Below are 20,546 nucleotides of genomic sequence, written 5' to 3'. Positions count from 1 at the left end.
CTATAATACGTCCTATTTTTGGGAGTTATTGATGTCAAAATTAGACTGAACAGAAACCAAGTAGAGTCTATTAAATTAGGACGAACTGGGTTAAACAATGATTTTTTTGAAACTTTCCCCCTTAGAATCTTGCCTGAAACAAGCAGCCCCCAGGGGGGCCTGAACATCTGTCACACGGTCCCACTGCAACTTCCGAGGGTGTGTGTGCTCAGCTTTTGGCTATAAATAACAGCAATTATTCTTAGGGTTTGGGGAAGCACTTTTGCACTGGAAGGTACTAAATAAACAAGGAGAAATGAAACTATGCACCATCAAGTCCTAATTAAACACTTGCAGGAGGTCAGAAGCATTGAAAACTATCCCAAAAGCGGCGCACTGAGCACAACCGGGATGAGGCCAAGTGCCTGGCAGGCTGGTCGGCTGCGTCAGCAGCTCCTTCCCTCTTTGGCCTGTTCCGTGGACGGCGGGCTCTGGCTGCTTGCACCAGTGTCACCTGCCCCGTGCTCCTGGGTTCTCCCAGCCTATCCCCACCCTTGTTATGCAACCCCACTCACCCACATTAGAATGATCTAGAATGATTTCTCCCGCTGCTTCTGGATCTCCTGCTGCCACAAAGGGCTGAGGCCTAGGAGGTGGTACTGCCCCTCCCCACACTTCTAGAGCCTAACAGTTCACCTCTGTCACCAGAAGAAAAAACACACACGTCCAATCTTTCCTAATCTGATCATTATCTTTCAGATACATAAAGAATTAGAAGTATCCTTTTAGACCCCCCCACTTCCATCCCATCAAAAAGTCCCTGATCAAAAAGTGGTTCTGCTGCTGACCCTGAAATTATTAGTTTCTTTGGGAAAGCTTTTCAAACCACACTAAAAACCTACACTAAGTGTCTCTGTGGCTGAGTCAGGGTTGAGTGGAGGCTGGCCCTGGAGGTGGAACAAAATGCAGGACAGCAGCACCAAGGTCAAAGTCAACGTGCAGCTGTTCTCTGGCAGTCTCCTAGTTATATCCCTGATCCACGAGGAGAGTCTGTTCCCTGAATACCCTTCCTACTGCCTTTGTACCCGCAGATGGATTTACAGTAAAGTTATGATGCTTTGAATTAGGCCAGAGGGCTCGCGATTAAAGGATTCTTTTCTCTTCATTAACAATGTCCTTCCCTGTCTTTCTGCACTTCATCTGCCAAACAGAGGAGGCCAGGATTTAGCTATAACCTTGAGCACACGGAAAACACACTTAGCGTACACATGCCTCTATACAATGGATTCGTTCATTCTATCATACAGCAAATGAATAATGTAAAATTAGGGCTCATATGCAACTGGGCAAGGGTGTCTTTTCTCTGGAAGACTCTATCACATAGACCTTTTTTGTGGATGCTCTTTGGTAAATCCAGATTCCCACAGGTCCGTGTGCTGGAAACAAGGTCCATCTGTTTCTCTCCATCAGCTGGCATGGTAACTAGGGGCGAGCAGGTGAGTCAGGCTGGCGCTTCTTTACAGAATCACAAGATACGAGTTATTCTACTGAATATGAAGAAAGGATCTGATTTCCTGACAAGCTGTTCTTGGGACTTTAATTTGCCTCATTAGCATGTTGACTCTGAGTCTGTGGCACAAAACTGCCAAGTCCTGAAACTGGAAACAAGGGCTGGAGGAAAATGAGGAACCACCAGATCCGCCTGGTCTCCACGCGCTGTTTTCTCTGCTCCCTACCCTCCCTTGAACATAACCATACTCGTGTCTCTAAAGGCTGAAAGAGACCCTGTGATCCAGGGGCCTCTGATTCTCAGTGGACTTTGCTTGGTATCTCGGTTTTCTTAAATGGTATCGCCTTCAGAAATGTAAAGATCGTTCGTTTTCATTGCTCACTCAACACACTTTTATAGCACACCTATGGGCAAGGCAAAGGGGCCCCAAACTGAGGACCCAAAGTCCAAGTAGTGTCTGTCCTCAGGGAACTTCCAGAACAGTCTGTGATGGGCTATATATGACGTCAGCAGGATCCTAGAGGTTAATGGTAGCATGTCAGCCTCTTTACGGTCAGGAAAGCATTCTTTTTTTTTTTTTTTTTTTTTAAAGATTTTATTTATTTATTTGACAGACAGAGATCACAAGTAGGTGGAGAGGCAGGCAGAGAGAAAGCTGAGGAAGCAGGCTCCCTGCTGAGCAGAGAGCCCGATGCGGGGCTCAATCCCAGGACCCTGGGACCATGATCTGAGCCAAAGGCAGAGGCTTTAACTCACTGAGCCATCCAGGCGCCCCTAGGAAAGTATGCTTGAGGGACTATTGTTGAGCAGTTGTGAAGGAGTAGGAACCACTTGGGCAAGGGGGCAGGGGAGTCTTCCAGAGCAGAGAGAACAAACCGCCTTGTAGGAACGAAGGCTCAGGGTGTCGAGGGTGCATGTGGGGGAGCTTGAGTCTGAAGGGAGGGGCAGGGCACAGCAGAGCAGGAAGGTGGGGCCGACAACGTCACTGCCAGCTTAGGGATGTCATGGAAGTATGTGTAGGAGGATGTGGAAAGGCATACAAGAGGATGCACTTAGAGACACTTTAGAAAGAAAATAGGTAGGGTGTGGTGATGAGCTACAGAGAGGGGGTCTGTGAGGCGTGTCTTAGTGTGTGGTGGTGGGCACCTCACTGGTGGGCTCGGCGGAAGGGAGGACCCTTCGGGCATCAGTGCGTAGAAAGATTCTGAGGAACAGAGAACACACATGGCCCCAGGTCTAAAACCTATTTACTCTTTAAAATGCTCCATTTACAGAATAGAATGTTTTGGACCTAGAGCAAAATCTCACCTAGAATGATCAGGAATGGGTTTAATTTCAAAAGACATTTTCTGGAACCCATCAGTCTACATGTTCTGAATTAAACTGATTATTCTCTATTGCCACAGAGTGATGATTCCATGATTAGGAATATTCTTGGAAGACACTAGGTAAAAACTAGGCTTTATCAAAGTGACCCCAAGACAGAACTTAAAACCTGCTTTTAAAAATAAGTATTTTGGGGGCGCCTGGGTGGCTCAGTGGGTTAAAGCCTCTGCCTTTGGCTCAGGTCGTGATCCCGGGGTCCTGCGATCGAGCCCCGCGTCAGGCTCTCTGCTCGGCAGGGAGCCTGCTTCCCTTCCTCTCTCTGCCTGCCTCTCTGCCTGCTTGTGATCTCTGTCAAATAAATAAATAAAATCTTAAAAAAAAAAAAAATAAGCATCTTGGGGTGTCTGGGTGGCTCAGTGGGTTAAGCCTCTGCCTTTGGCTCAGGTCATGATCTCAGGGTCCTAAGATTGAGCCCCACATTGGGCTCTCTGCTTAGCAGGGAGCCTGCTTCCTCCTCTCTCTCTCTCTCTCTGCCTGCCTCTCTACCTAATTATGATCTCTGTCAAATAAATAATGATTTAAAATAAATAAATATCCGCGGGATCCTGGGTGGCTCAGTCAGTAAAGCCTCTGCCTTCAGCTCAGGTCATGATCCCAGGGTCCTGGGATCGAGCCCCGCGCTGGGCTCCCTGCTCAGCAGACAGCCCGCCTCTCCTTCTGCTTGCCACTCTCCCTGCTTGTGCTCACGCTACCAAATAAATTAAATCTTTACAAAACAGTAAAAAAATAAAAAAAAAAATAAATCTCTGCTAGCAAGCTTTTCTCCTCATCATTTTCTTGTCTATTTGAAAGTGGAGACGAGAACAGAAACAATGCAGCTGAAGGCCTGCTCCAGCTGTTAGTGCACATCTCCTCAGTCTGCCCTCCCTGTACTCAGTGGGGAATCGTGGTTCCTGCCTCAAATACAGGCAAGTCTAAAAAGAAATGAAGACGGGACATGAGAAAAATGGAGAGAAAGCTGGGCTGGAGAAAAGGCCCTCGGAGTTCTTCACCACAGTGGGGGCTGCACGGGACGGGAGACCAACCCCTGGCCTGGACTCTCACCGGCCAAATGAGCTTGGCCTAGATCATTCATTTAAGCCTCAATTTTCACAACAGTAAATGGAGGATAAACCACCCCCCCATGGGAAAAGCGGAAGGGGATGAAGAATCTTTTAAGAAAACTGATTGGGGGGGGGGTCCCTAAACCAAACAAAACCCTGAATGTGTTTGACAATGAAGGAAGGAGTATTTTTGAAATGACATGTAGGGTACTCCTGAGACACCCTGTAGAAAAACAGAAGGGAAAAAGTCCCAGCAGAGATCCCACACGGAGTGGCTGGGCCCCTGAGCAACCAGAGTCTCCGGGGCTCCTGTGCGTGGGAAGCTGGAGGTGGGCAGCAGCACAGACATCCAGGAAGGGCCGGCTCCTAAGACGATGCACGCCACTAGCCGTTACACTTCAACGCAGCTAAGTTGCTACTCATGTGCACTTGCTCTGAACAGTCATCTTTTTATTGGAACATTTTTAACAGGTAAGGCACAGTATTTACCTCCTCTTTAATTCCCACCTTCAACTATACGTCTTAATAGAAACACTCTATTGATGATACTGTTCTATAAACACGGACTGACACCGCTCATGATTACTTTTACCAGAAGCGCACAAAGCTGAGACTATTTATAATGACCACACATGGAGCTACGGAACTTCACCTGTGGATGTGGCAGGCGCGGACATGGGCCACCTGCGTGGGTTTTACATGTTCTATGGTTCCCTGTCTAATTCTCCTGAGTCTACAGTCTTCAGCTCCAGTAATAATATACAGGCAAAACAAAGCAATTTCCCTAGTAAAATGCATCCATTTGCCGCCATTTAAGTTAAAACCAATCTTCATCCCCTCCCCTTTCTAGAATACCAAAGTGTTATGGAAGAAGATTTTGTTTTTCTCTTACACAAAATGTGTATTAATATATATCCTTCATAATGCCACTTAACAAAAAGTCTGCACAGGTTGTGCTGAGGATGTTTCTTTGGGCTAACTAGACCTTGGTTTCCCCCACTTTGCAGTCTTATCCTACACACAGTCTGCATTTTATTTTACCTGCAAGTACATTAAAATAATTCTAATCAGAGGGTTTCCTTTATAGCCAGAGAAGAAAGCTGTGACCTTGATAAAACATTACATATTTTGTTGAGGGGCATTTTCAGACAAATCTTTCAAAAAGACAAGAGATCTGTGCCCTTTAAGAAATCAGAAAGGAGGGGCTTAGGGTGGGGGAGGTTTTTAAAGCAGTAATTAGCAGGCTGGCTCGGAACAGCAGTGGAGAACCTGAAAAAAGGCTGCACCCAGCAGGAGCGAGAAGAGAGAGGAGCCTTTTCTCGAAGTACAGAGATGAGCGCTTACGGACAGAGCTGGAAACACTGAAATTAAAGTTGCACAAGACTACGTACTGGCTTAATTTTATTTTCCCCTTTGCTCAAACACTGGATTGGATTAGAAGGAGAAATGATTATCTTTTGTGGGTAGAAAGGCATCTTTTTAAAGAACTGCCCGGCAGGAAAGCAATTCTCCATATAATCCTCCTTCCCTCCATACTCATCCTAGGAGTTGGGTCTACGCTTCCAGAAAGCCAGTTACGGGGAGCTGCTCGTTCACAAGATGCTCACATTTAACTGTTGGAGATTTCAGTGGCAGAGATGACAAATGTGCTGTCACAACAGGCCCCCCTTAACAGGATCTCAAATCCGCAGGGCCCACGCGGGATCTTCCATCTCAGCAGAAGTTCCGCACTCCTGGCCCTGGAGGTCGTCTTCCTGTTCTTACTGCCTCTCTTCCCTCTTGGTTTGTCTTCTCCTTTCCTGCCCAGATCTACCTCCACCTCACCAGTCCTCACCCGTGTCTTCTCAACTGAACAACTAAACAGAAGTCACGGTCCTTTCCGCAAAGCCACCCTAATCTCGACACGGCAAGTTCTTCAAAGGCAGGGACAGGGAAGGGACTTTTACACAGGATCAGAGATCCAGCAAAAAGGAACTTGAAAAAACCAGGATGTCATGGCATATTTAAACTCCAGTGCAACTCTCCACAGGGCTGCCGGGCCCCACAGCCTAACGCCAGCCTCCAGATCCCGACAACCGTCTCTGGGGCCTTTATGGGGCCAGTTCAGGAGGTGATCACGAGTGAGACACTTCCCTTCAGGTCTCAACTCTCATGACTTTCTTCCCAGAAACCTTACGCCAGAAGGAAAAAGTTGGTCCAAACCTAGTGTGGAAACTGCTACCAGAATTAACTGACTAGCTCTCGACCTAGCTCTAGCGGACCAGCTAAAAACTTAAGAGTTCTCAGAGTCGCTTTTAGTTGCACCCGAAGCTTGTGCTAACAACGCAGACCACAGCCATGACCCGGAAAGACTGAATGTGCAGCATCCCAGGTGTTTCGTATCCCCGGGAAAGTTTAAGTACTACTGACTAAACCAGCTTCATGGACACGGGCATTTTCTTCTTTATTTTCTAGTTCAGAAGCTTCATCCCAGAGTTTAAGATACTTGGCAAAAGGCTAATCTTAACTTCAACAGAGGAAGACAATGGAAACTTGTAACGGACATGACCAAGATCAGAGATCTTGACTAGATTCAACAAATACCTCCTCACCTCCAATCTTTAAAAATATTTTATTAATTTATTTGACTGAGAGAGAGAGATCACAAGTAGGCAGAGAGAAGGGGGAAGCAGGTTCCCTGCTGAGCAGAGAGGCCGACGCAGGGCTTGATCCCAGGACCCTGAGATCTCGAGCCGAAGGCAGAGGCTTCACCCACTGAGCCACCCAGGTGCCCCTCCACCTCCAATTTTTAAATGACAACTGACTGTGAAGACCGATCTCATTTTATCCCTTAAGACAACCTGAAAGAGTAGTCTAGTTATTATCTCCATTTTAAGGGTTAAAAAATTGGGCCAAGAGAGGCTCAATGACTTGTCTACCATTACAATTTTCCAAGTAGCCAATCTTTATGAATAATTCAAGGATAAAATGAAACCTGCAAGAGCTGGTAATCATGACCCCTTTCAGAGACCTCCTCCGGGGTAAACGCAAGAATCCCGCTTGCTCACCCTGCGGTCCCTCTGCCGTGGGCAGCCCGGTCAGTGCGCGGTGGTTATGCAATCAAAGGGAGCTCCGGCACACGGGTTCTCCTCCTCCATGACTAAGATTACAAAGGCAACACACACAGGATGGCGTTGGCAAAATTATTTAAACTGTCTGAAAATCTATCAATGACCATGGCATTTCAGAATTCCCAAGTCAAATTAAAGAGCTAAAGGCAACAATTGGTGTTTGCTAGTGGTCTCAGAGCCTTTGAGGGCCCAGGTGTGTGCGTGCGTGCGTGTGTGTGTGTGTGTGTGTGTGTGTGTGATTTCCTGGCATTCCCTAGAGTTAATCTGGAAATTAATTCTGAATGTAGAGTCTCCAAAAAGTCACCCACAAATTCGTATTGGCACAGTCACTATAAATGGAGCTCTTGTTTCCAAAGGAGGGTGTGGGGTGCATTGGGTCCAGGAAAATGGAATTCCCTTGCTGGAGAGAGAAGACCCCTGGAAGCTAGACGCTCTCATGAAGAAAGGGGCCTATAGCACTGTAAAGCCTCGCCCAGGAGGCGAAGTGGAAGCAACAGCTGCCCCACACCCACATGGCTGCCTTGCACAGTGCTCCTCCACCACTACTGTGCATGCTTGCCACGCAACCTGGCCTGTCTGTCCCCACGGAGGAGAAAGTCTGCTCTTGGACAGTGCCTGGCCCTCAGCGAGGGCACTAAATCTTAATGACTGCTTGCGGCCATCTGAGAGGGCTGAGGGGCAGGAGCACGGGGAGAGCCAGAGGTGCTCAGAGCAGAGAATGAAGTGTGCACTCCTGGTGGACCTCGGGTTTCCGAGGGCACGAGCGAAGGTCCTGGGAAAGGAGGAAGGCGTGGATCTTGCCGTGTGCCTGTTTCTCTCCCACTCACTCTTCAAACTCCCCAAGTCATCTGACCTCTCGGCAGGTCTGAGCGCACCCTGAGCCTTCCTGCCCCAAGTCAGGTGCGGCTTCCCGGTGCCTGCATGGGCGCCACACCCACAGCCTCAAGCACGTGACACAAGTGCTGACCTAAGCAAAGCTCGGGTCGCCCTTAGCTGCAAGAAGCCGTCCTCAGACCTCCTTAATTCTGAAATGGTCCTACTTCACCGGGATGTCTAAGAGGCATCTCAGATTCGATGGGAACATAACATACCGGATTTCCCCCACCAAACCTGCTCTTCCTCCAGGCTTCCCACTTTCAAGCAAGGGCACCCCAATCGTCCCGTTGCTCTGCTGCCGCCCCTACTCACACAGGCCAGAGGAATTCGCTCCTGCTGACCTCTCCAACGTCATTACCCTCTCTCTGCAGCCGGTACTGCCTCCCCACACTGCTTTTTCTGTTCCTCACATCCACCAAGCTCAGCTCCCCCGCTACAGCCCCTGGATGCTCTAAAATGCCCTCTGATCTCAAAGGCTGGCTGGACAGGCTACTCCCACCTCAACCTCTCAGGGCAATTTCCCTGGACCCCCAATCCAATGCAGCTCCCCAGGGGGCTGGGTCTTAGTGTGTGAAGCGTCCAACTCCTGATTTCGGCTTAGGTCATGATCTCAGGGTCGTGAGATTGAGTCCCCTTGTGGGGCTCCAGGCTGGGTGTGGAAACTACTTAAGATTCTTTCTCTCCCCCTCCCTCTGCCCCTCCCCCTCCACGTACTCTTTCTCTCTCTAAAATAGCAATAATAATAATAATAATAATAATAACAATAATGACAAAGCAGCTACCCATCACTGTCTCTCATACTCTTATTTTAATTATGTGCGTGGATTTGTTCCCGGCACATAACAGATGCCAACGTGCACTGGCTGAATGGACAAGGGCAGGGTGTTAGTAAACTAGGGCTGTAAGCTCGCGCTGGCACTGCCCCACCTGGGTTTTAGAACTAGCATTTCAGAGCACAGGACAGACTAAAGGGGCTCAAAGTAAAGGGTAGCAGGACCAATCATGATGCTACTGTGATGAGAAAAGATGATGGTCTGGACTTGGGGGAGGGAGATGGTGACAAGGAAGATAGGAGAGATTTGAATTATTTGGCTAATGAAAACAACAGGGTAGAGTGAGTGCCTGGACAGGAGTAACAGGAGAGGGGAGTCTAGGATGGCTCCAAGGTTTTTGTTTGGGGCAGAGGGTGGCACAGAACCACATGGGGGACACTGGTGTCTGCGTGTTCTGGTTTAGCGTGAGGACTCTGGCAGGTGCCTAGACAGCTCTCAAACCTGAGTTCTAAGTGCCGTTAGGTGAGGTTCGCATTCAGAAACTGTGCTCCCGTCTGAGTCAAAGGGGAGGCTGCCATTTAGACGGTCGGGCTGGGTAATCAACACCAGTGGTAGGACTGCTCTCTGCATGTCTGTGTTTGTCTCAAGAGGTGCACACTGAGACACAGGCACAACAGAACCTGGCACAGATGCCCTTAATGGGGGGCAGAGCCCGTGGCAACGGTTCCCAGCACGCTGCACCCCACAAAGAACTACTGGGGTAAAGCAATTCAGACTGGTCATCCATCTCTTGCCCATTAATGTTTTCCCGGAAATGAAGAAGTGGCAGATGGAAAAAAGCTGTCACTCCGTCTCATTACCAAAACAGCCTTTCACTCCTCTCTTCAATTCTCTCATGCAAAGATTAAAATCCTAACCAGTATTTTCCTGATTTTCAAGTATATGTTTTAAAACAAGTACTTTAAGTGGCTTCCGAAGGCCCACCTCCTACCACGAAGCGTCTGTTGCTCGTTAATGTGGCTTAAGTGAGCCTGCTGGCCCCAGGCTCACCACACACGGCACTCAGCAGCCATGCGGCAGGCACTATGGTGGGCTCGGCGGGCAAAACTGTCACAATACATGGTGCTCAGTGGCACAGCAGGTGTAGCGGGAGTGCTGGGCACTTGCTGTCTGGGGAACCGGGTGGCAGGTGAGCTGGTTTTTTCAAATGCGCTTTTCATGAACAGCAGTGTTTAAAATGCCCAGACCTGCTGGGAGGTGCAGAGCCGTGTTTTGGCAAACAAATACATTGTTTTCGAAGGGGCTGCCTTTTCAAAACATTAATATCTTTTGATTTCTTCCAGAGGGAACTCTACTTAGGAAACAAGCAAGCAGAACCAACTGGCAACGCTCCTGTTGCTTCTGTCAACGAGCTATTATCCTACCAACTCAGCTTTAAGTAGCTTTTGGACAACAACGAAAGCAACTTGCAAGAGAAGCGAAGCCCTATGTCTGACCTCCGTCTCCACCAAGATCTGAACTTCACAGGCACAGGCCTCCAAGTCTAGAACCAGCTGGCGACGCCACAGAGCGAGTCACAAGGAGTATGCCTGTGAGTTAAATGAACATAGACATTTTACTAGAAACTCTTCCACCGGCCGCTTAGTGAAAACACATAAGAAATGAAACGCCTCCAAAGCTGATGTCACCACAGCTGGGTCCCACTCCCATCCCGAAGTTTGTTCTTTCAGACGGAAACGTGTCACTGTGTTGACCTTGGTCCCTTGCATCTGCTTATGTGGCAGCTCGTGGGTTCTATTCTCACAAGGCACATTCCTTGACAGCAGTGTGCTGCCAACATACTCAGATAAAGTGTCAGCCCCGAAGCGCACACAGCCCAAATCAGTCCCTAGTACCTAGCTGACTGGGATAGGGTCACGCCGGGCCGAGTTTTCTCCTCAACTTGATTTCCACCCAGTAAGCTTAATGACAGGGATGTGTCTCCACTAAAACCACACATAAGGACACCTTCCAGAACTGACCCCAGCTCACAGCACGTACTTCCTTTAAAACCACCTCAGCTCAAAGCCTCTAGGAATCGTTTGGTGCCCAAGGAAGCTACCTGATCTCCGGCAAAGTCAATTTTGCCCCCAACAGTCCTCTGTCACCGTCCTATTTATAGATGAGAAAACTTTGTCTTAGAGCTCTCCAAACGCCTCATTTCGTGGCACTCCTGAAGAAAGGGCTCCTGTCCAGTTGCCAGATAAGGGAGCTACTCAGACTCAGGAAATTATGTGCAGAGAAGTGACAAACTGAAGAGAAACTTTAAAATTCCAAATTAATGACCAATGGATGTAAAACATTAAAATTAATAGGGAACTGCAGCGATATCACCAATACAAGAAACAAAATTTAAAGGAAAAAATTAAAAATTTAAAAATACCCAGCGCTGAGGTCCTAGTGGGCTGGTGTCTAACTGTGGATGATCTCTGTGGCCGTGGCCATGGGCATGACTCAGCATGACCCTTTTTGGTTAACCCACGAGACAATGACAATCAGAACCCATAAAATAGTCGCACTTTTTGACTTCGCAGTTTAACATCTGGGGATTTCCCCTCAACTATGACTCCATGAATTGAAATGTCTACCACTGCATCAGAAACAGTAAAGTAACCAAAGGCTCCGGTGTCTAACAGCAGAGTACTTAGTGAAGATATATTACGTACATATTAAAACAAAATACCGTAAGTTACTACACAAGCTAAAATTACAAAAGCAAGTGAAAAACGCAGTGCTGCCTCGTATGTCGAGTTAATGGCAGAGACTCTCTGGATGTGGATCCTGGACTCCGTTTCATCCAGGAGAAAGCCCACCTCAGAGGGTTGCTTTGAGGTTTAAATGTGAGAATTCATGCACAGCGCACTTGGAAAGCACTCAACCCATGTCAGCAGTTATTACTACACTATTACTAAATCTAGTAAAATAAGCACATGGACGGAATCTAAAAAAGAGGCTAATTTACTGGATTATCAGGATTGTGGCCCTCTTTTACCTACAGTTCTAGTAGTTTTACAGTATGAATAACATTATTAACATTTACTCTTATGTGAATACTGTGTAATTCCCTCGTAAAAAAGTATTTTATTGGGGCATCTTGGTGGCTCAGTGGGTTAAAGCCTCTGCCTTCAGCTCAGGGCATGATCCCAGGGTCCTGGGATCAGGCCCAGCAACGGGCTCTCTGCTCAGTGGGGAGCCTGCTTCCCCGGTCTCTTTCTCTGCCTACTTGTGATCTGTCAAATAAATAAAATCTTAAAAAAAAAAAAAAAAGTATTTTATCTTTTCAGGCCTCAGGAGTTAAGACTGAGCCTCAAGCCCACAGATGTACCCAGTGCCCCCTCTAAACCCTGTCTGTTAAGCTCTTCTGTCCTTTCCTGGTTTCCTGTCGCTTCCTGTGAGTGGAACTGTCTCAGACCCTCCAAAAATGAGTATCCGTGCATTATGACTATCTGAACCTCTGAACCCACGTGACCTCAAAGTGAAGTGCACCTTGTCTAGTCTCAGTTCAACACGCAGAGGCTTGGGCTACATCCTAGGACTCTCAGAAAATGGGGAGATACCGTGCACAACAGAGCTTTTTCCAGGGCCCCAAGAGTAATGTTTCTTATCAGCTCTTTCTCACCATAACTAAATGCAATTGGGCATTCCACTGTGTTGTCAATAATGTCAATGTCTTGAAAAATTATTAGAAAACCAAAAACAGGGGTGGCTGGGTGGCTCAGAGGGTTAAGCCTCTGCCTTCAGCTCAGGTCATGGTCTCAGGGTCCTGGGATCGAGCCCCACATCGGGCTCTCTGCTCAGCGGGGAACCTGCTTCCTCCTCTCTCCCTGCCTGCCACTCTGCTTACTTGTGATCTCTCTCTCTCTCTCTCTGTGTGTCAAATAAATAAATAATATCTTAAAAAAAAAAGAAAAAAAGAAAACCAAAAATAGCAAATGACTTCTTCTGTGACCCCTCCCATTCCCAACCATATTACAGGCAATAATTCAAATGGTAGCTTAATGTCTCTGATAGCTTTTCAGAGTTCTCTATATGGAATTAAAAAATAAATAAATAAATAAGACAGATCTCATGATTTTCTATTTCCTCCCACTTTCTTGCAACGCAGATTAAGCTTCCTGATTTTACGTTTATGCAAAAAGCTAAATAAAAACCAGCCAGTGCTTATGAAAAGCACTGTACTAGAGACCCAGAGTGCTGACAACCTGAACATGCAGATTCGGCTGGGCATTCCACACCCGGTAGTCTCTTTTGCCCGCTACACATTAGCTGCAAACCTAAGGTCTCCCTTCTCTTCCTCGATAGCCCCCTTTGCTATTACTGGGGTCTTATCCAGCCCACTCCATCGGCCAACCTGCCTGCTAAAAGGGAAGCCTCGGGTTTATTCCTCCCCTCCCTTTACCTGCCACACCTAATCCGTTTCTGGATTCTATCGACTTGAAATTCCAAAACGATCCTACTATCTGTATGCTCCTTCCAATAAATCCCTCCTCTGCTCCTTCTTTAGCCCTTATCATCTCTAGAGAGATCAGTGCCACAGCCTCTCAACCACTGGGCCTGCTTCTTTCCTCTCCCCGCGTCTCTCCTGAGTTGCCTTTATAAGCCACAAACCTGATTGTGTGATATTACACACTCAGCACTGCTGGTGGTTTCCCACTGCCCATAAATCAAAGGCTCAATCCTCAGACTACAACAGAGCCCTCTCCAGTCCTCCTGTACGTATTAGCTATTTTGGGGGGAGTGGGGCGGGAGGTGGAGTGTGGTTGTTCTGAATCATTCTATGAATTCTTATTTTGGATCTCCCTTATAGCACTGACCCATCAAAAATGTTTATTTAAAAAATAACTGTATTACTACGTACACTCTTTTCTTTGGCCTTAGGTACTCATTATCAAAAAATGACCAACTCACAAGAACATTAATGCTTTTACTTAATGTGCCAGGTAGAGTTTATTCCCTTCTCCTGTCTCCTCTCCTCTGAACGCCCTAACTCCTGAGAATGTCTGTGCGGGCTGCCGCCAGCTCACAGGACACTAATTAACACTGCACCCTAAATACCACACACCCTGCTCCCCACAAACCTGAGTTTCCCACAAGAATAAAAATGAAAAGACAATGGTGGTCTCCTGTGCAGGATAACTTCCCTTGCCGGGAAGAAGAGCTAGTTGTGTGGGTCTGGAAGGATCCGTGAGCCACGGCCTGCTCAGTGAGCGAACCAGAACATACACCAAAACTACGACACGTAAGGACACGACCCGAGGACAGATGCTGGCCCACAGCACTGGCCCACATTCCTCTACGAAGCTTCCGAAGAGTCACTCGTGCTTCCAACAGCCTTCTTTACAGTGGGCACTAGCAGTTTCCATACTTTATAGATTAAGAAGGTGAAGCACGCAGGCTAAGCGCCTTGAGCACGTGACCAGCTCGGAAATGCTCATTTCCCACGGAGCAGGGGGACTGCGGGACTCTCACCCATCCCCCGCCTCCCCAGTCGGTGAGCAGAAGGGCCAAGCCAGAAAGCTGAGGCAGATCTCTGAGGGCACGATTAAGCTGAATGGATTTTCCCCTGCCGGACTTCTTTTCAAAAAATGGGAAGGTGGGAAGAAGCTGGCCTGCAGCTGGTGGCCTTCAGGGTCCTATAAAATTGGCCTTGGATTGGGGCAAGAGGTTAGGCCGGGGGCAGCGAGGGGGAAGCTTCATTTTTCTTAAGAGTCTGGTATAAAGGAAGTTGCGCATCCTGGAAAATTCAAGCTCTCATGCAGGAACTGTGTGGCAAGGTGTCACTTTCTGCATGAATCACATAAACCCTCCTGACAAAGTCCAGGAGCCTTGCTGCCAAGTGCTGCTCCTCACACGCCAGCCGTGGGACCGGGGACCGAGGCCTCCCAAACCATGAAGGGAGCTAAGGGCCCTTAGTGCATTCTTTTTTTTTTTTTTTTAAAGATTTTATTTATTTTATTTGACAGAGAGAGAGATCACAAGTAGGCAGAGAGGCAGGCAGAGACAGAGGCGGAAGCAGGCTCCCTGCTGAGCAGAGAGCCCGATGCGGGGCTCTATCACAGGACACTGAGATCATGACCTGAGCAGAAGGCAGCGGCTTAATCCACTGAGCCACCCAGGCGCCCCCCTTAGAGCATTCTAACTTCAGATCTGCATCGGTTTCCTAGCAAGGACTCGGCTAGCTGCTGAACTGAAATGAACGCCTACTTCTGCACGCCATCCGATCATGTTAGCTCTTTCAACACATTAGCAGTAACTAGTGTAACATCTCAGAGATGAATTATTAGGTCTAGTATATACTATATAGTAACCTATCGATATTCTTCTTTATGGCCCTTTACCTGTAGCATTTTCAAACAGTCCACCCATTTTCAGTTTTTATTTATTTATTTTTTTGAGAGAGAGCATGGGGGAGAGGGAAGGAAGAGGTGCAGAGGGAGAGGGAGGGAGAGAGAATCTTAAGCAGGCTCCATCCAGCCCGGCATGAGATCATGAGACCTCAGACCCTGAGATCCTGACTGAGCCAAAACCGAGACTCGGACACTTAACCGACTCCACCGCCCAGGCGATCCTGTAAGTTTTACTTTAAAATCAGGTGTAAAGCTTATCATCCTTCCACCCCTAAAAGAAATAAGGAAATAGACTATAGGAAAACTCTCTCACAATTTATTCTGTAACGTTATATAAGCAAGAAAATTCCCAAACTGCAGATTTCATGATATTCCTTAGAATGCAGAAAAACCAAATCCTGAGAGAAAATGACCCTTTTCTCTGGAGGTTTAGTCTCAAGGTCATCGCGTAGTGATGTAAGAGCACACACAGGTAGTGTTAAGAAAAACAGGTAATAAGACATCATACAACTCTGTGCTACCTGCTGAAAGTCACAGGAACAGAGGGATGAATGAACCCAGGTGCCCCAACGTGTTAACACAGCCAGGCTGGGACAGCTGTGTGAGCTGTGGCGACAAAGATCAGGGGACAGCCTCTAGAGGGGACTAGAGAGGAAAGCAAAGGATGTAAGGAAGCCAGGGGAGGGCGACGGGGAGGAGGGATGAGGGGAGGATAGAGGGGAGGGTCGGTCACTGCGGGGCATGCGTGTGGCTGGTGAGTCAAAAGCAGAGACCAGGAGTTTCCGTGGGAAGGCTTCAGCAGGACCTCGGCGCGGGGGCGGCCCACTACTAACTTAGGGAGCACATATGGAAATTCAGGGAGCATAAAGGATAATGCCTTTCTTTCACACATCACCAGAGAGGCTAACTGATCTGGTTTTTATATTTTGGGGTTTTTTTAAAGATTTTATTTATTTATTTGACAGAGAGAGAGAGAGATCGCAAGTAGGCAGAGAGGCAGACAGAGAGAGGTGGGGGTCGGGGAAGCATGACCTGAGCTGAAGGCAGAGGCTTAACCCACTGAGCCACCCAGGTGCCTCTGTTTTTGATGTTTTAACATGCAGTTACATTTTCATAATATTATCGATCTATTAATATTTTATACTTGTCAAATCAGGTTTTTTTTTTTTTGGTCAAAGTTTACAGTAAATTAGAAATGGAGGATGATCTATTTAAACTTGTATTAAAAATAAACTTCAGGGGCCCCTGGCTGGCTCAGTCAGAAACCGCATGCAACCCCTGATCTCAGGGTTGTGAGTTTGAGCCCCACATTGGGTGCAGGGATTAAATAAATAAAACTTGGGGAAAAAAAAAACTTTAAATATAATCTTTAATATACTGATCCAAAGGAAATTAACCGGGGCGCCTGGCCTCTGCCTGCCTCTCTGCCTACTTGTGATCTCTGTCAAATAAATAAATAAAATCTTTAAAAAAAAAAAAAAAAAGGAAATTAACCCAGATCCAGTTAACATACACAAATCCCCATGGAGGGTGTTAAGAATCTGCTCAGAAAGGGAGCTGTCAGCCCAGGTGATGGGGAAAGGAAGGGAAGGGATAAACATAGGTCAGCTCTCCTGGCAACGCAACCCTGAACCTTGAAGGCCTTCACATTCCTAAATGTACCAAACATGACTTCTACATACCAAGTCCTATGTACGTCTGTTTAAGAGGCAAGTGCCTCTATCACGCCATCCACACCAGATCAGAGATCACCGTGGGCTCACATATATAATCAGACCGAGATCAACGAGCAGAAGTCAAAGTCAGACAAAACCAAAGAAGACCGTGCAGAAATGAATGGATTAAGTCCCACACTCAAAAAAGGAAGGACAGCAAAGGCCATCTGCTTGAACAGGAATGTTCTAGTTTTCCATAATTTTCACAGTATGACACCTATAGGGAGGGAGCTACTGTCTCTCGAGGATTTCATATGATTTTGTTATAATATCATGCTTGTCAAAACACCTGATAAATACATGGGCCAAAATGGATCTCTAATGAAATATATGTGGCCTTATCTCAACATGATAGGATTGGGCAGGCCTGTTAAGCGGACTGAAATTGAAAGTATCTGCTAAAACCTAAGATAAAACTAGACTCAGAGTGGCCTTGACAAATTGAAACAGCATCTATCAAATTAAATAAGAAAAGGCAAGTTAGTGTAATTTTAATTTGTTCTCAAGTACATCAGGAAAAGGAGAATATAAACCTAGGGCAAATAAAACAGAAAAAGATCTTGTAGTCATAGTGGAACATCAGTCAGCTCAAAAAGGAAAAGCAGCATTTTTTTTTAACCATTTTTAAAATCAACACATCCCTGGGCTATATAGCACCTGAGCGTGTGTCACTAAAGCCAAGTCATCCTTTATTGTGAGGGTAACGGGATGGTACTGTCTCTCTCTTTTCCCTTCCCATCTCACTGGGTGGCTTGTGGGAGTAAAACAGATGTGCGAGTGTACTGAGAAATTAAATTCAATATACAAAGCTAGCATTCTATTCTAAAACGGGATTGTTACATAAACAGAACAGAATCGAGGGAAGAGAAAGTTTAGTATTTTTAAAGGGCCTGGCATCATGTGAGTACAATGTAAGGAAATAATCGTAAAGCTACAGTACAGAGATTTATCTAAGATTTGTCATGGAACAAATACAATGTTATATGTCAATTACATCTCAACTGAAAAGAAAAAAAGACTGGTCAACTGTTTGGGTTCTAAAACATGTTATCAAAAGAGATGGTGGCGCGTGAGCCATCGGGGGGCGACCAGAGAACCCAAATATCTAGTTCAGAGCCTCTACTATATAGGAGCAGCCTAAGCACAAAAATACCTGCTTTTTTTTTTTTGGGACAGAGAGAGAGACCACAAGTAGGCAGAGAGGGAGGAGAAGCAGGCTCCCTGCCAAGCAGAGAGCCCGATGCAGGACTCAATCCCAGGACACTGAGATCATGACCTGAGCCGAAGGCAGAGGCTTAACCCACTGAGCCACCCAGGCACCCAAAAAATATCTGCTTTTATATCTTTAACTTTTAAATGAAGTGTCCCAACTTTTCATCCCTTAAAACATGTAATTTGAAGTACTTTTGAAGTGGCAGAGGCTGGAATTAATATTTTAAAAAACAAAAAACGCCTTCAATATTCTCTACCTAAATTGCTTCATATCATTTTAACCACCCAGCTGACAATGCAGGGGGGAGGGATGGGCAAGAGAGAATGATTTATTCATATTCAGTATATCTGGTCTAATTATAACATGCCAGATTTTACTTTGGGATCAAAGCTGATGAGTAGTAAGCCACTTTTACTCATTACTCATTACTGATGAGTAATTTTAAAAGGCAGGCCTGTGGGTCACCAACCTTTCTGGGACACAGGGGCCACCTGTGGTCAGGGTCGTCACAGCGTTCTCAGGTGCCCCTACTTTCTATCAACTAGACCTAGACTGAGGCATAGGATTTAAGGGTCTGGTGGGCAGGAGTCAGCCTGCTGATTACCAGTTACCAATTACTGCTACAGAATGTTCAACCATTTACACATAGAAGTTACTCTGAGAGATATTAATAATATTCTCTGTTGAAATAAAGAAAACACTGGCAGATGGGCAGGGACACACACCTAAAATAACAAATAAACAAAACAAAACAAACCACTAAATATGGCAGGCAGGCCACCAACGAGGGCGAGACGATGACTGATGGATTAGGGAGTACCCAGAACTGACTATTTAAAGAATCCTGTACTTTAGGGTTTTAAATGCCATGTCCCTTTAAGACTTTTGCATTATGAAATGTCACCGTGTCTGAGAAGCCAATCTATTTCAAACCTGGGGATTGGGAGTGACTGTGGGGATGGAGTGGGAAGGAGGGAGGGAAAAAAACTCCCCTGGTGGGGGAGGCTCTTAGAGGGAAAGCAAGCTCCTCATGTGACTGAATTAGAATGTTCTAATATAAAAAGTATATAAACTTCATATTAAATAACATTTTTTACTATAGTTTATAGCTTTGACTTCCTTTTTATCAGACACTGTGGTAAATTCTGGAAACAATGCAATGATAAAATAGAGTGCTTCTGGTGAAGTGTAGGGGGCGAGCAAAAGAATAGTATCAAGTAGCCCAAAATACTATGGATCCTGGCTGATACGACCCTTCTTCACTATGACTGAAAATCATCAGTGTATTTGTCAAGTATGGTAAATTTTAAATATGAATTAACACAAAAATCTCATGTCCCTAAGCATCATAGGCTGAACGTCCATTTCCACATCTTTTCGCTTCCCACAAAGATAAAGGGACAAACTTATACGGCAATTTCTTGAGGACACCAAGAACGAGAAAGGGAACACACACGAGAGATGTCCCCATTTCCAGACGCTGGAAATCAGACAAAAAGGGTACGACCCAGCAGTCTGAAAGGCAGGGAGAGGAACGAGCGAGCGCAGGGGAGGGGCCACTAGAACACCAGCCACTGAGGGGCACAGAGCCGGGGAAGCAGGCGTCTCAGAAAGTGGGGCCAGAAACCAGGTCGTTGGCTCAAAATTTTAAGAGGAGTTAGGTCCCTAACCCAGCCTAATTCAAGCAGGTCCCCGCGACAGAGACATTCAGAGAAGAACGATGTTCTGAGAGTATCAGAAACGAAGATAAATAAATAAAAAGTTAGATGGTACAGCTGGAGAGAGCGTGGAGAAATGAGAACAAAAAGGCAGAGAAAGAGAGAGAAAACCCAGGAGTGAAAAGGTAAAGCCAGAGGATCAATCCAGGAGGTACCTAATTCAGAGGATTCCAGAAAGAACCAAGAAAACAGACGGAAGGAAATTATCCAAGAAACAACAGAGGACAAACTTCCCCAAGTGGGACACAGGAGTTTACAGATGGCAAGATCTCCCAGTGGAGAATGAAAAGACCCACCCCAAGGGAAACCGAGAAGATCCTCAAACGCTTCAGACGAGAAAGGCAGTCCACACACTCATACCAAGGACTGAAAACCACCAACGGCCACGTCTCCTCGACTGCAGCACCAGAAGCTCAAGGCCAAGTCGGGAGCCAGGACTCTAAGACAGCGAGAGAAAATGATTTCAAATCTAGAATTCCATACCCAACCCTCAAGCAAACATGAGGATGGGACAGAGACATATTCTCACCCAAGACAAGTCTCCCAAGTATTTTTCCTCCCACACACCCATCTCGGGAAACTCCCGAGGGACAATGCGCAGCGTTAAATGAGGGCGCAGACTAAGAAAGGCATTCGCTGGAAGAAAGAAGGGAGTGACAATGACTACGAACACCCCAGGATAACAGTTACGAAACCGACCTAAAGAATGAACATCCTGTTGTCAAGCTTGGATTAGAGCGAAGTGGTCCAAGAGAAGCCTAACATGAATGAGTAATTCCAGAGAAGGGAAGAGTTTGAGAGGAAAGGAAACAGAATCACAGCGTACTCTGTAAGTAT

General features: G+C 46.5%; 1 protein-coding gene across 3 annotated transcripts in view; it reads right to left on the bottom strand.

Moving 5' to 3' along the window:
• Nucleotides 1-20,546, bottom strand: part of TCF20 (transcription factor 20) — a 103,007-nt gene that overhangs the window by 27,788 nt on the left and 54,673 nt on the right. The gene's annotated exons all lie outside the window — the stretch shown is intronic.

The sequence above is a fragment of the Mustela erminea genome, chromosome 6 (genome assembly GCF_009829155.1).
Source record: "Mustela erminea isolate mMusErm1 chromosome 6, mMusErm1.Pri, whole genome shotgun sequence".
In the NCBI taxonomy this organism is placed as follows: domain Eukaryota; kingdom Metazoa; phylum Chordata; class Mammalia; order Carnivora; family Mustelidae; genus Mustela; species Mustela erminea.
Note: the sequence above shows the minus strand (reverse complement) of the source record. Positions and strands in the feature narration are given on the sequence as shown.